A 12,290-nucleotide genomic window follows, 5' to 3' on the forward strand; every position below is an offset into this window, starting at 1 on the left:
CATCCTTGCATCTTGCTCCTCCTTTTGTGCGGAAAGCTTGTTGTCGATGTAGTCCCTTTTCCGTGCTTCGGAGTGACGAATGTCGATGGAGAGGTTCTCGATGCACTCTCGCAATCTTGATTGTGCGCCTTGCATTTGTCGTTGTAGATCGAAGATTGACGCTTTGGTGATGTAGTTGTTCACGCCGTCGTTGTTGTCGAAGACTAGAGATGAAATGCCTTGCCTATCCATCACAATACTCGAGCAAAGTGGAGAAAGGAGAAGAACTATACCAAATGTACCTTGACCGATGTTGAAGATGGATCAATGATCACTCAATGATGTAACAAGGAAATAGCACAATTGGTACCAATTCTTGTCGGTTTCTCACACCTACACAAGTAAAGGCTTATGGTGGAGCTTGGTGAGAATAGTGGCATAAATTTTTTGATGTAAAGTGTTAGCAAGAGTCAATAATGTTGAAAGAGATTCACAAATTCGCAAGTGAAACAAGTAGACCAATAGCAATGAATGGCACACGAAAACACACACATGGATAGATAAATGGGGTCGTGCAACCAAGGAATGAGCACAGAATGTGGAATCCACGGAAAACGCTCGTGTTGCACAACTCAAAAGAGACGCTAGCATGATTGCTCAATAGGCAGATACGACACTTGTGCACAACCTATAAGATGCAAAATGTATCAACTTTCTATACCAAGTATGCTATGTATGTATGGTTCCCGGTGTTTTTCAAGATGATCCAAGATGATCGGATATGACAATCTTATGCAATGTGGTATGATGCTATGGCCATTTCTTACAAGCTTCTTTGCTCTTTCTCTTTTTGCTTAAAATCTTATTCTCTTGTTGTTTTTTTATATGGCCACTTTTGCACAATCCACAAACCAAGATAGCAATTGTATATATGCGGGAACAAACTTGTGGCACAAAGGATGATATGATACCAAGATGATACCGATATGGTATGGTATGTATGCAATGTATGGTGTAGATCACTAATGTGCACAAGTAACGTTGCCGGCAATACTCAAATGGCTAGTCTTGATAGGTAAGTGACACAAATTGGGCTAGGGGTTAACAATGCAATGGCAAGGGAATATACAATGGAGGGATACCACGATATCAAGATGATATGGAGGTTACCGTCCTTGGAGATGATGAGTGGTGGTGCTCTTGATGTATATACCAAGGTGATGGAGACTCGTCCCTAAGTAGCCGAAACACCTTAGGAAACGGAAAAACCGCGAACTCAAAATCTCAAATGTCAAATGGTGGTAGCGGGATGCGGTGGTGGTGTTGCGGAAGCTCAATGGGATTGCGGAAATGCAATGATGGGTTATGTGAGTAGGCAATGCGGAAGTGGAGGGTAAGGTTGTGTACTATACACGATGTCGAAGTTGAGGTCACCGTCCCTAAGTAGCCGAAACACCTTAGGAGACACAACACACAACTCAAACAAGGTCAAACAAAATTTGGTTATGTTGGGTGGTGGAAGTGTATGGTGGGCAAGGTTATGCGGAAGTGGTGGTGGTTGATGAGGAAGCAACCGTCCCTAAGTAGCCTAAACACCTTAGGAGACTCGAATCACTACTCAAGCAACCACATATGCAATGGGGATCAAGATGGGTTAGGTTGCGGAAGTCGGTGGTGGTGTAGCGGATGATATGGTGGAAGCCCTAGGCGAAGATGCCAAAATTCACAAAATTTTATGGAGTCAAAAGATTTTGGTGGTATTTTTTGGGAAGGGGGATGTCAAGAGCTTCTCAACGAGCTAAAGAACGTCAAAATCGGAGTTCAGATGAATTAGTTATGGCCGAAACAAAATTTCAGTGAAGTCAATTTTTCAGGTTACAGATGCCCGTAAAAGGACGGATGTCCGGGGGTCGGACGTCCGGGCGGGCTCGGAAATCCATAAAATTGGCTTGGGTTAGGGGTTCTGGATGTCCGGAAAATGTCGGACATCCGGTGTTTCCTGGGGCTCCGGACGTCCGTAAAACGTCAGTCGTCCGGTGGGTCGGGGTCAACATGAGATGCGAGTTTCGGGACGCGATTTTGGGCAGAATTTGGGGATTTTTGTGTCAAAATTGAGGAGATTTCGTGGATGAAAGATGGGGAAACTTGGGAAGATGCTAGATCGACTTGAAACCAAGCAAATCCATGGATCAAATCCAACAAAACTTTGTCAAACCAACAAATCACAAAAAAAAATTAGGGCTATTTTTGGTGGGGATTTTCGAAATTGGGGAAGAACACAACAAAATTAGGCTAGAAAACAAAGAGGGGAGGCTCCGAAATCATGATCAACGTGGCTCTTGATACCAAGATGATGTAGGGTGGAACCCTATGTGGCCGATCTTTCACGAAAGGAGCGGATCCCGTGAAGAACACGAAGAACACGAGGGGGAAACAAGGGAATCACGAGGGGAAACACGAGAGAAACACTAAAACCAACAAGATATGGTCACACATATGCTAGATCCTCGAAACACAAAGAGATACACGATCCAAATCCAACAAGGGACGATACAAAGGGTAGCCGGTTCTTCTCCGTGAGGAGGTCTTGAATCCACAAGGGGATCTTCGCGTAAAGGGGTCTTGAATCCAAGGTGGATCTTCTCCGAAGAGGGGCCGTGGTCTCTCTCAAGGAGTAGATCCGATATGGATGAGCGAAGCTCTATCTCCCAAATGAGCTAACACAACGCTGACCCTAACTAGGAGGTGGTGGAGGAGTATATATAGTCTAGGGACACGAAGGGGTAAGTGAGGGGTACATGGGCTTCGGCCCGCAACACTGGACACAACCAGGGGCTGGTCGTCCGACAGGTACCGGACGTCCAGTGGCTCGCGAGGGTCTGGTCGTCCGGTACTTGTCGGACATCCGACGTATTGCCTTGGTTGAGGTGGCGCCAGATTTCCAGAGACGGTCGGATGTCCGGTCGCTGGAGAGTGTCAGACGTCCGGTACTTGTCGGACGTCCGGCCGCTGTAGCTTCCGTTGGCTGGCCCTTCTTGCTGGATGAGTTCCCAGGCGTCGGACGTCCGGCGTCATCCGGTCGTCCGATGGCTGAAGCTTCTGAGCAGCTCCTTCTCTTTCTCCTTGCACTTGGTGTCCTCTCTGTCTTGTCCATGGGCTTCCTATTGGTTCCCCGTCATGCATAGCACACATGTTTGTGGTAGTAGCCTTGTCTCACATGTGGAAAGTGACGATTCGGAGAGGAGCGAGTTCACCTTGTGTCCCATGGCGTATACTTGAGGTCTCGTCTTATATTCTCTTGGGGCTTGGAGGGTAGTCGGAGTGTACATGGGGATGAACGTGGGATGCTCCGCATCACCTATGCATAGGAATTTTATAAGCAAACAAATTATCAAAACAAGAAATGTCTAGCATATGCAAATGAGAGGAATAAAGTATTGTCAATCTCACCATAACAAGAGGTAATTTAGTAAAATGAAAATTTCTACAACCATATTTTCCTGTCTCATAATAATTACATGTAGGATCACAATAAAATTCAACAATATATCTATCACATAACATATTCTCTACATGATCCACATACATGCAAAGTTGACACTTTTCCGAAATAGTGGGATTATCATCAAATAAAATCATCACCTCTCCAAGCCCACTTTTATAAAAAAAAATCATAAGATTGATCATTCTCCAAAGTAGTGGGATCATTATTACCTAAAGTTGGAACTCTTCCAAACCCACTTTCAATATTATCGCAAATCATCATGAGGCTTAAATAAATTTTCAAGATCATAAGAAGAATCATCCCAATCATTATCATTGCAATAAGTAGCGGACATATCAAAATTAGCATCCCCAAGCTTGGGGTTTTGCATATTATTAGCATAATTGGCATTAATAGAATTTATAGTAACACCATTGCAATCAAGCTTTTCATTCAAGGAGCTATCATGAATCACTTCATAAATTTCTTCTTTTAGCACTTCATCACAATTTCCAGATTCATGAATTTCAAGCAAAACTTCATAAAGATAATCCAGTGCACTCAGCTCACTAGCAATTGGTTCATCATAGTTGGATATTTTAAAATGATTAGGAAGAGGATGAGGATACATAGACTTTTTTGCTTTTGATTTGCAATAAACATATAATTATGCCAAGTGAACAAGCAAACAAACCAAGTAAGACATAAAGGCAAACGAAAAGGCAACGGAAAAGAAGGCAGATAAAAAGGCAAATACTTTTGTATTTTTTAAAAATGTTTTAGAAGTGGGGTAGATGAAAACAAGAGGCAAATGGCAAATAATGCAAATGCAAGAGATGAAAGTTTAGGTACTTCCTAGGCTTGATGTAGATCCTACCGGCAACAGTGCCAAAAATTCTTCCTCCTACTTCTTGAGCTTGCGTTGGTTTTTCCCTTGAAGAGGAAAGGGTGATGCAACAAAGTAGAGATAAATATTTCCCTCGGTTGAGAACCAAGGTATCAAACCAGTAGGAGGAACACACAAGTCCCCGATGGTTGCACCTACACAAACAAAAAAATACTTGCACCCAATGCGATAAAGGGATTGGCAATCCCTTCAATGTTACTTGCAAAGATGAGATTTGATAGTGATAGATATAAAAGATAAGTAAAAGGGAAAAATAAGATAAAAGTAAATAAATTGCAGCAAGGTATTTTTGGGTTTTTGATTTTATAGATCTGAAAATAATATGGTAAAAATAGACCTGGGGGCCATAGTTTCACTAGAGGCTTCTCTCTTGAAAGAAAGCATATGGTGGGTAAACAAATTAATGTTGAGCAATTGATAGAAAAGCACATAGTTATGACGATATCTAAGGCAATGATCATGAATATAGGCATCACGTCCGTGACAAGTAGACCGACTCCTGCCTATATCTACTACTATTACTCCACACATCGACCGCTATCTAGCATGCATCTAGTGTATTAAGTTAACAAGGACGGGGTAACGCCTAAAGCAAGATGCCATGATGTAGAGGGATAGATCCAATCAATATGAACAAACCCCATATTTTTATCCTTAATGACAACAATACAAATACGTGTCATGTCCCCTTCTGTCACTGGGAATAAGCACCGCAAGATTGAACCCATTATAAAGCACCTATCACATGGCAAGAAAACTCAATCTAGTTGGCCAAACCAAATCCATAGATCGGAGAGAAATATGAAGCTATCTTTACCATGCATAAAATAGTTCAGAGAAGACTCAAATAATATTCATAGTTAATTTGATCATAAATTCACAATTCATCGGACCTCAACAAACACACCACAAAAGAAGATTACATCGAATAGATCTACAAGACCATCGAGGAGTGTATTGAAGATCAAAGATAGATAAGAATCCATCTAGCTACTAGCTATGGACCTGTAGGTCTGTGGTAAACTACCCACACATCATCAGAAGGGCAGCAAGGTTTATGTAGAAGCCCTCCATGGTGGAATCCCCCTCCGACAGAGTACCAGAAAAGGTGTCCAGATGGGATCTCGCGAGAACAGAAACTTGTGGTGGCGGAAAAGTATTTTTTTGCGTGCCATCTGGTCTATGGGGAATATTTGTGTATTTATAGAAGAAGAATTTGGATTAGAGGAGCTAGGGGGCAAAAGCTTGGGGGGCGCGCCCCCTAGGGGCATGGCCTATGAGCTTGTAGCCACCCCATGGCCCATCTGGCCTCCTCCCGAAGCTTCTAGGGTGTCTTGTGGTCCAAGAAAAATCGTCAAAAAGTTTCGTTCCGTTTGGACTCTGTTTGGTATTCATTTTCTATAAAGACAAAAACTAGGAAAAACAACAAGTGGCACTTGGCACTAGGTTAATAGGTTAGTCCCGGAAAATGATATGAAATAGCATAATAATGCATATAAATCATCCAAGATGGATAATATAATAGCATGGAACAATCAAGGATGCCCAAGAACCCCAAGGTAATACTCAAGGACACCCAAGACTCTAAGCTTGGGGATGCCTCGATGGCATCCCCTCTTTATTCTACCAACCATCGGTAAATTACTTGGAACTATATTTTTATTCATCACATGATGTGAGTTTTGCTTGGAGCATCATGTATTATATGAGTCTTTTCCTTTTCTTCTTTTTTTATTTTTCCACAATCATCTTTGCTACGCACACCTTTTGAGAGGGAGACACATTTATTCGTGATTAGTTAGAATACTCTCTGTGCTTCACTTATATCTTTGGAGCTAGGCAATAGCTCTTCTACTTCACTTATATCTTTTAGAGCAGGGCGATGGTTATATTATAAAGAAATAATTATATTGTAATGGTTCAATTATGTCATTTCGAGAGTTTGATAATAGTAATGGCAATATGCATGGGTTATGAAATTGGTCCCAATATGATTGGTATTCAAGAGGGATGTAATAGAAACTTTCATGTAGATCACTGAATATGATAAGTTTGATTCCTTCTAATAGTTTTGAGATATAGAGATGGTAATATGCGGAGGTACTAGTGAATGATTATGGTTTAGTAAGAATATTGGTGTTAAAGTTTGTGATTCCCGAAGCATGCACACATAGTCTCTCGTTATGCTAAGAAGTTGGAGCACAATTTATTATTGAGTGTCTCCCTTTGCGTGAAGGTCGGGGGCACGTGATGGTTAACTCCTACCAACCTCCCCTCCAAGGGCATGCATATTAGTACTTTACTTCTAGGGCTAATTGCAGGACCCATGGGACCGGGGGTACCCAGGCCCGTCTGCCTTAGGCCCAGGCGTGTCGTTCATCCAAGGATCCAACAACTGGCCCACCAGCAGACGTCACGAACAAGACCCCTCGCAAGTTCCTTGCCTCACAAGGCCCGCAACAGTAGGTGTCCTGAGACTTTTGAGATTCAAACTCTTGGGTGCGCACGAAGAACACTCTCTTCCTAGCTCGCTCGCTCAACAATCCCACGGCCTAGCTCGACAGACCCAAAGAACAAGAGACACGGGGGTTTATACTGGTTCGGGCCACCTTGCGGTGTACTACCCTACTCCAATGTGTGGTGGATTGCCTCGAGGGGCAGAGGATGAACTAGTATAGTGGATGAACAGTCTCAGGAGGTGAGGTGTTCTTGGGCTCGATGAGTTGATGTGTGTGAGGATGATCTGAATGATATCCCCTACTACGGTGATGGCTAGGCCCTATTTATAGTGGCCTTGGTCCTCTTCCCAAATTTTAGGCAGGAAGGGATCCCACAACAGCCAAGTTTGAAGGGGGACAACTAGTACAAGCTATCCTGACAAAACGTGGTCTTTGCCTGCCCAAGGCTCTGGTGGTGATGCTGCTGTGGCCTCCGCGATGAGCTCCGTCCTGCAGTCATGGCGGTCTTGGTCTTGTTCCACCGATATGGAAACCTTTGCCTGATGCCTCGGGACCCCGTGCATGCACTTGCCTCCTTAGCACCAAAGAGGAAACTGGTACACTACGCCCGCTGGCGCCCGCCTGGCCTTGGTCGTCAGGGCTCACGTCACGTGAACCTTGCGGGATGCCCCTTGCATATATATCTCCGCTCCTCGGGAGCCAGACTAGTGAGGCCACCCCCAGGGAGGTCTTGGTGTCGTCCGCCTTGCGAGGCTTGGCCCCTCGCGAGGGTCTTGGGTGGTTGCTGTTGAAGCTGGGCCGTACCAGGCCATTGGTGGAGCCACGCTTTGGGCCGCAGGCAGGCAAGTCTGGGCACCCCCGGTTCCACAACGCCGACAGTAGCCCTCGGGCCCAAGGCTCGCTCATACTTGGCTTCGAGGTGAAGCCAAAGGGCAAGTGCAGAGCGTCGCAGGCCCCAACCACCTGCGGCCTTGATTGATGCGTGGCGATTGATGGGACGTGGGCGTTTCGGCTTCCCCACGCTGCCTCGGCAACCGTTCGACTTGACGAGACCCTGCTCCATGCAGAAGAAAACCATCATTACCTGCGATCGTGGAGGCCGGCGGTTAGCCTCCTTCTGGCTATAATTGAGGAGAGGGGCGGAGCCCCCGTTGCTCATCTCCTTCTCCATGCCGCCTGCTTTGTCTTCCTCCTCCTCTTCTTTCCGTCTTGCCGTGACACTCATGGTGCCGATAAGGAGATTCTCCACTGCTTAGAAAGGGAAAAAAACCCCGCAAAGAGCAGGGGCCACTTCCGCCAAAGAAGAGGTTCATCCGCTCCTGCGACGCCCTCGTGAGGCAGGAGGTGACGAGGCCTTGGTACGAGCGGTCTCCTGCCGGCTACCCGCTGCCCTTGTACGCCCATGTGCAAGGCTCCGAAGGAGGAGGTAGTGCCCCACGCCCTCGCGTCACGGCTGTGGTGGCATGTGCCGCTGGCCCACGAACTCATGCCGAGGGCTCCTCGCGTGAGCTCCTGGTGTGCGCAGCGATGCCACCACGCACATGGATAAGATTCCCGCAGTTCTTTGCCGAAGAGATGCCGCCGAGAGGGTCGCTTGAGCTGTGGCTGTAGCATGCCGAGTGCAGCACCCTAGCAACGGGGGCGGAGGTCGAGGTCGTCTCCCCGGGCAAGATCTTCATGACCCGCGGGTGGGGCGAAGTTGCCCGTGCTTGCCGCATGGAGGGGACCCTCACCATCCACTCTGAGTACGACAACGCCTCCACAATGTTCTTCAAGGTCTTCGACGAGGAAGGCCGCCGCCTGGAGTGCTGTCGTGGAGGGGGCCGCCCGGACGGCGCGGCAGCGGGCGTCGAGCCCGCCCCCAGCCCTGCCGGCAGTTCCTCCAGAAGCAGCGACGACTTGTGGGAGTCCAGTGAATCTGCTGAGCTTGACGAATCTCCGGAGACGAGCGACGACAACTACGTGCCACCGAGCTCTCGTCGTGGCCGGAGCGCGACAGCGGCGTCTGCTCGTCGTCGCTGATGATCTGGACAGGGTCTGCGTCGGCCCCTTGTGGCCTACTGTTGATGATGGCATCGACGGCGACGCCTGTAACTAGGAGCTCTTGAAGTTTTTCTTCTTTTATTCCCTGTGAGGAATCGGAACTAATCCCGTGGGAATGTGTAAAGAATCTGTAATGCTTTTTCTGCGATGCTTATTGTCCCTACTATGAGATTTGTGGTTGCACATCTTGCTTCGGCACTATCCCCTTTTTTGTTCTCGCAGTAGCTTAGCGCTCTACGCCGACAGGTCCCAGTCCCCAGGCAGGCTTCAGTCGTCGCTGGTATGCCAGGTCGTGATGTCGTGGTCAAGGCTAGGAGGTGAGCAGCCCGAGGTCCGGCAAGAGCTCCCGAGGAGCGACGCTCAAGAGGTCCCCATTGGCGTGCAAGCAGCGCCCCGAAGGTAGAAAAGGGAGGTGGCATTGCCAGAGCAAGGTTGCCCGAACTAAAAAATTCGAGTAAAGTCTATTTTAAACCCTGAACTTGTACGCCTTGTCGGTTTTAAACCCCAAACTCCGAATCCCTGAAGTCGACACCCCCAACTCTCTAGTCCCGGTTGTTAGCCACCTTAATGCTGTTTGAGGGGAGGATTAGATGATGTGGCAGACTGGAGGCCGGGTTTGCCCCACTCTCTGGCTGTCTCTCTGTTATACGCGTGCGCGGGCTGGGTGGGGAACAAAGTTAGGGTTCGTCGCGCGGGGTAGGTGGGGAACAGAGCTTGGTTTCATCGAGCGGCGAATATAGGGCGGCGATTGGCGGCGCCGGCGACCATGTCGTTCTCCTCCAGGTCTTCATCTTCTTTGCGAGGCGGCGGGCTTGGCTGGAGAGGCGGGAAGCAAGCTAGGAGGTCGCCGGTGCCGTATCGGGAGCAGCCGATGGACTACGAGCCAGCTAGGAATTGCTGCATTTGCGGGAGGAAGGCACCATAGTGGATCTCGTGGAGTACGGCGAACCCTGGTAGGAGGTACTACTCGTGTGTGGATGCTCAGGTATGCTCAATTCCTTGTTTGTTTTGTTGTCCGACCTCTGTTTTTGAATCTTCCTAATTTCTCTAAAATTTGTTTGTCAACAAATAACGTGGCTTCATTGATTGGCATGACGGCCCGACGACACCATTTCTGCGTGGATTGCGTGGAGATCTTTGGGATAAAGTATGGAGGCTAGAGGATTATTTGGCATCTCAGTCAAGGGATGGACACCATGCTAGTTTGAGAGAAGAATTGGAGAAGAAGGATGAACTAGTTACAGAAAATAGAGCAAGATTCGACAAGGAAAAGGAGATGAAAATGTATAAATTTCTGTTCTATGGAATGATGTTTTTTTGTTGCTGGTTTAGTTGCAGGGTTGCTGTTAAGTTAGATCATTTGGATCTGTCTTATATTTCAGTTAAATGTAATGGATGCCATGTGAGGCAGCAAATGCCTTAATGTTGGATTGCTATTGTATGGAGATCAATTTGCAGCATTGTATTCACTAGTAATTTGGCAGCAACAAGAATGCACTGTATTCACTACTACTATGACAGCAACAATATCACATATATTGTTTTATTTATGTGCACTTTCTTTCTTGATAGCAACAAGATCTAATTGAGACAATATACAGAACAAGTAAGCATACATTGTAGCTCTTCTTGACACAATTTGACATGAAGAAAACCTGCAGTTTGATAGGAATTTGGCAGGAACATGTGTAATAGAAATTTTGACATCCAATTGGCATGAACATATATAAAAGAAATTTTGACAGCCAATTGGCATGAACATATATAAAAGAAATTTGACAGCCAATTGGCATGAACATATATAAAAGAAATTTGGCAGCAATTTGACATCAACATGAAGCTCTCTAATTTGGAAACAAGTTGACAACAACAAATATAAGAGATATTTCAGAAGAAAGAAACATTGTTCAGTGCACATATTTCATTTCCAGAATTTTGACAAGAAAGGAACATAGTTCAGTGCACATAGTTCAAAAGTGCAAGCAAAAGGCAACCACAAGTTCACATATTAGCACCGGTAGCTATGAAATACAATTATTGAAGATCTTATCCAGTACTAGGAAAACATCTTTAGTAATTGCCGCTTGCATAGAAGTAATCCCCCCATGCTCCAGTAATTACTCCTGCTGTCCCTCTTCCAGTTCCTCTCCCTGATGCTTTTCCAGTTCCTCTCCCTGATGCTCTTCCAGTTCCTCTGGCAGCAAATGTGCTTCCCTCAGCATTAGTGCTTCTGGGAGGTCTAAGCCTTGATGGTGCAGTTCGAGAGGTTGATGTTCTAGCTTGAGAGCTAGCTGCAGTTGTAGCTTTTGCAGCTTGAGAAGTAGATGGAGCTGTACTTCTTGGAACTTGAGAGCTTGCTAGAGGTGTAGATCTTGATGCATCAGTCTGTGCTTGCTACAAACAAAATATAGCAATGAACACAGCAAATATAGTTATCATTTTGCATAGTTGAAAATAAAGTAAAACAAGATCAATGTGATTATGTGTTTGCATAGTTGAAGAACAAAACAATATAATTAGTACCTCTACTGCTCTCTGATTTCTCCCTCTATTTCCAAGATATGATTTAGTTTTTTGGGCTCTGTCTCCATTCTTTTTACAACCACTTTTATTGTGTCCCTTAAGCCCACAAGATCCACAAGTGATCTGTATGCCATGCTTGCTCATTTTTTCCCTTGGGTGCTTCACCCTCATCTCTCCTCCTGTCATTGTTCTTTTTCCTTTGTCCTGGCATGGCAATGTATCCAGGTGCCACTTGCCTAGGGTTTTGAGACACATCCAGCTTTCTTCTCCTAAAATAGGTTGCAGACAGTGCTCATAGATTTTGTTGAATGTTTCAACCCAGTAGCACTTGTCAATGTAGTCATCTATCTTTCTCCCACTCTTGTAGATAGCTGCGATGGCATGACAACAAGGGAGGCCTGCCAGCTGAAAGTATCCACATGTACAAATCCTTGTTTCAATATGTACTGTGTACTTTTTTCCTACCTTTCATGTGCCTCACCGCAAATCCCTCCTTGCCATTCCAAAGCACCTCAATGTACTGTGTCATTTTAATACAGACTTGTAGTTTCTTCATAATACTTGGGCAAATTTTCCCCTTCCACTTTTCCCCTTTGGCTCTCTACTCTTGCACTCTAACAAGCATCTTCTTCCTTATCATCTCTTGTTGTGTAATAATTGGATAGAACCTATATTCTATGATGGCATTGTTAAATGACTCACAAAGGTTATTGTCAACTGATTCACAGTTTGCTCCAAGTGGGAAAAAAGCCCTAGCCCAATGCTTTGGCTCTGTCCTCATGATATCCTTTGCACCTTCAGGAGTAAGTTGAGCAAGCTTGGCCTTGTTGTAGTTAAAATACTCTCTGTTACCAGCCTTAGCAACTGCCCAAAATCTCTTTTGGTATTCATGGTC

This window comes from Triticum urartu, chromosome 4, assembly GCF_003073215.2.
Source record: "Triticum urartu cultivar G1812 chromosome 4, Tu2.1, whole genome shotgun sequence".
Taxonomy (NCBI): domain Eukaryota; kingdom Viridiplantae; phylum Streptophyta; class Magnoliopsida; order Poales; family Poaceae; genus Triticum; species Triticum urartu.